The sequence below is a fragment of the Callorhinus ursinus genome, unplaced genomic scaffold, assembly GCF_003265705.2.
Source record: "Callorhinus ursinus isolate GAN/ISIS: 27379988/994484 unplaced genomic scaffold, GSC_fseal_2.0 scaffold1, whole genome shotgun sequence".
In the NCBI taxonomy this organism is placed as follows: domain Eukaryota; kingdom Metazoa; phylum Chordata; class Mammalia; order Carnivora; family Otariidae; genus Callorhinus; species Callorhinus ursinus.
In genome coordinates this window covers 128342616-128347194 of record NW_027397063.1, presented here as the reverse complement: position 1 = coordinate 128347194, position 4579 = coordinate 128342616, and the positions used below count along the sequence as shown (strand labels likewise).

At 40.5% G+C, this 4579-nt stretch overlaps 1 pseudogene; it reads right to left on the bottom strand.

Annotated features, from left to right (window-relative positions):
- Window positions 1-1601: 1601 nt before the first annotated feature.
- On the bottom strand, window positions 1602-1929 carry LOC112820264 (protein kish-A pseudogene; annotated as a pseudogene).
- Window positions 1930-4579: the final 2650 nt, after the last annotated feature.

Genomic DNA, 4579 nt, shown 5'->3' with positions numbered 1-4579 from the left:
TAGCTTGTTGAGAGTAAATACTAAAAATTTTAAAAGTTGTTGAGAGTAAATACTAAGAATTTTCATCACAATGAAATTTTTTTCCATTTTTGTTTTCTCTTTTTATTGCATCTACATGAAATGATGGGGGTTGACTAACCTTTTCATGGTAATCATTTTACAATATGTGTTAATGAAATCATTGTGCTATACACCTTAAGCTTACACAGTGATGTATATGAATTTTGTCTCAAAAAAAACTAGGAGAAAGAGTCACTGCCACTGTTCATTGGTTGGTGCGGGACTCATTCCAGATCTTTCCTCACAGTGCTGGCTTTGAACCATTCTACCTGCCTCCATCCTATTGTCTACACACCTGGACCCTTCCCCTCTGGCATGTGTTTTGGACTTGACAGCCATCCCAGTTCTATACACAGCCCTTCCTGACATCTTCGTTGCTCATAGCTGATACCTGATGTTAGCCCTGGGCACCTGGCATCCCCCATCCCTGCTGGCTGGGTCCTTGGCACTCTAAGCCCTCACTCCTCCAGAAAAGGGAATTAGACATCTGTAGAGACTGGTCCTCCTATGCGTGATAATTTAGGAAGCAGCAGAAAGTTGCCAGGCATTGCCACTTCTAGTGAGTGTCCTTTCACACAGACATTTGAAGATTATATAAAAAGAGACAAATAATGTGTTTGGAAAATTACCTAAAGGTGAGAGTGCTTTCCTATGAAAAAGATTCTCCTATCGTTTTGGATGGCTTTGGAAAAAGAAGGAAAACGATACAGATCACCATGAAAACTATATTTCTTGTGGCGAGAGTTCACATAAGCTTTAATTCCATTTCTGTAAGAAAATAAGACAAAACTCGTCTAATAGTCTTGAGTGTGTGGGTCAGTTTCTGGATACCCCCCAACAAATCTAGTGTTGGACATACTAAGTAAGCTTATTAGACTTTGTGTCTACTATTGCTACTTATCCCAGCCCACACTCAATTTCTGCCAGAGTCGTCTAAAAAGTGAAATTCTGTTGGTTATACTTTCTCCTTAAAAATAAAACAAATCTGCAACAGCAAAAATGTCCTCTTTAAACTCATGGGAGCCATTATAATCAAGCCAGTCCAAACTCCCGTGCATGTTCTCTCTTCCTAGACTCTCCACTGGTCTGCCTCTTTATCTCCAAATCTCCCTCACATTCACCTCAAACGTCTCCCTGTGAAATCTTTCACTTTCCTCTCTTGAGTTGCTCTTATATGATGCCATGACTCTGTAGTGCATATAACACTATTTCTCACACTGATTTATTTATTTTTTTCCTCATTCTATAAGGATTTATCATTCCCAAACCACAGTGAAAGAAACTTGGGTCATTTACCAATTTTGTTTTCTATTATGTGCCTTAGAGATACCTCACTGAAAACTGGTATCTGACATAACAGAATAACATTTGCAGAATGTAATATTGTAGTGACAGTACTGACATTGATTGTTACAGGCATATTAAACTTTTGAGTATTAAATGGTTACATGCTATTTATATAGAACCTTGGTCCAATAATAAAAACAGAGAATAGCAGCTGGAAATTTATCTCAAAGTTCAGACATTAAAGGATTAACCATTCATTCCATTATTTTCTGTAAATAAGTCCTTTTTTCATACTGAAATCTGATGGCAATTAAATTCTGATATTCTTCCAAACTACTGTATGAAGAGGAGCTGAAGGCCATCACTATACAGCATACTGCAACATAAGGACTCTTCCGTTCACCAATTCTGACACACTTCCAAAATATACCCGACAATCCAGTTTTATTTCTGTCCAGGAGGCTGGGTGCCAAGGATTGGTTATAAGCACAGGTACACATAAGCAGCAAGATTACGGTCAACACAGACTCTGAAAATTGAAAATGGCAGACATAGTGAGGCCGGCGAAGCCCCAGCCACATCACCCTTCTCTCACACTGATTTATCATTATTCTTCCGTTCCAGTCTTTGACTTCCTTGAGGGTCGAGCCTTTATTCTTTTTGTGACCGCTGAACGTGGGTGTTCACAAAACATGTTTGGAGTGAAAGCATGACACTGAGGAGCATAGAAAAGCCAGACCCAGCAGATGATTATTTTATTTTTAAAAATTTTTATTTATTTATTCTAGGGAGAGAGACACAGTGAGAGAGGGAACACAAGCAGGGGGAGTGGGAGAGGGAGAAGCAGGCTTCCCGCGGAGCAGGGAGCCCAATGCGGGGCTCGATCCCAGGACCCTGGGATCATGACCTGAGCCGAAGGCAGATGCTTAACGATTGAGCCACCCAGGCGCCCCCAGCAGATGATTTTAAATGCTAAGGAATGATATGGTCCACCAGAACCCATGACACAAATTGTTTAGTCTTCTCTTAAAAATATTAACAGTCTGTGGAAATTTGGACCACACACAGCCCTGGTGTGGGAAAGCAAATTTGACAGGGTTTCAATAATATTCCTTTGCTCCAGCTGGCTAAAGGAATGCTAAGTCAATGCCTGTGTCTACAAAACCAATATGTTATTATTTGGTTTGTCATTTATCAACCTCTGAATAACTTGTTATAGGTAGAGTGATAGAGTTGAGAGAGGGATTTCTTTGAGGGAGACTGGCTGGCTACCCAGGCAAGCTCTCTTCCGAATGCTATCATCCCAGCACGCTGCTCTGTGCTAGATCTGGTTCTTTGCCTTGCACGACCTTGATATTTCATCCAGCACAGAAAGGATCATATAACCGAACCCACAAGACTGATATATTCATCAAGATCCTGATCTATTAACTTACAATGAAAAATATACCTGGCAAGCAGAGGAGATATTCATATTAGCTGGGTAGTGTGTTCTTATCATTTTAGGAAAACATGTTTGGGGAACTAATGTTTAAATCACAAGTTGTGTAGTGGATCCAAATGAAGAGAAAGGGGATAGGGGTCATTGAGCTGTGAGCCTGATGCTCCATGCACTTCCCTCTAGTCCCTAAGCTGTCAAGCAGACTGGATATTTGTGTTCAGGCGCCCTGGATGGGGGACCCACTAAGAAAGTCCTTGTATTTTGACTTCCCACTTATAAGACCCATATAGTCAGTTCCTGCTATCAACAGGATTTCCTCAGACAAGGCAAAATAAAACTGTGTGGTCTCAAATTTTCCTATTAGAAGTATAACACAGTAAGATGTCTGTCACACTGCACTTCCTGGACACCTTGATTGGACTTTCAAATCCCCGCAGCCCTACATTTTCTTGAATTGATTTCTACATTTAGCTAATCTCATCCATTATATATTAAATCTTATTAGTTCCATTCTTAGAAAATGGTTATGTTATTTATAGGTTTTGGGGGATCCAGGCTTTTCTTCTAATGTTGATAACACAGTTTTGGGGCACTTGGTCCACGGCCACACTCTTTCAATATTAATTGATAATTGGCCCTTAGGTAGTGCTTTTTCAGACCACTCATCCCTATGCATTACTGTGTCATCAAATCAAATTAATTCTGACTGGTGGCTTAAAAAATAAATCAGAATAGAAAATATTAGAACGCATGGCACAGAGTTAGGTAACTCTTGTTTTATACGTGTTTTGTGTCCTAGGTTGTGATACAAAATGCTTTTCTGACTCTGTGTTGGGGTTAAAAAAATTTATAAGCCACTGCCTGGAACTCAGAGCTTCATTCTCTTCCTGAGAGAGCAAGATGATCTTTGTGCATGAAGGTGTTAGCAAATTTATTTAAATAAAGCCTTTGCCACGAAGAGCCCTGTTATTGAGGGGGACAGTAGAAACTGTGTCAGAAGCTTGCAGAAACATCCACCTTGGCGAGTGTGTGCCGGGAGCAGTAGTTGCAAATAGATGCAGGTCATGTAAAAACAAAGGAAAAATGAGAAGTCACCTGAGAGAAACAGCAGTAGAACTTTTGGACCCTGGTCAGTGTGTCTCTGTGGCTCCAGTCTCTCTTTTACCCTGGAGCCAGGGGTCCCTGAGCTGTGTGGGATTTCCCCGCTTTTATGTTAGACAGGGTCACCATGATGCCTGCTCAGACTGAGCCAGTCAGAACAAATGAAGAGATTTTCATATGAAATCCTAAGTTTCTTAGGAAATTGCTCTCCTAAGCAGAAAAATGCAGCATATATTTGGATCCTTGAGGATAAGTGTTTGGCAAACTCTTCGAGGCACAAATACATTTTGATTCCTTTTCTTTTAAGTCCAGTTTAGTTCCTACAGTACGTGTGTGTTTGGGGACAGGTGGTGATGAGTGTTTGGAAATGTCAAACTGCATTAGTCGTCTATCCATCCATCCACTTCCATTCATCCATTTGTTCATTCATATGTGTGTCTATCTGTTCATCCATCCACCCCTTGTTGAGTACTTATGTACCCTGTGCAAGCACTTTGCCCTCTTGTGTATTTTTGGTGTTGGGAAATCTTAAGTTGCAAGGGAATTTAAAAGTTATTTGACATAGTTCTCATCAGATGAATGCATCTTCTCTGTAGACCTGCTGGCGGGTGACAATTCAGGCTTCTGCCAGCATCAGAATATACCTCTCCAACTGCGAAAGTCCTCTTGTGTCAAACTAAAACCTATTTT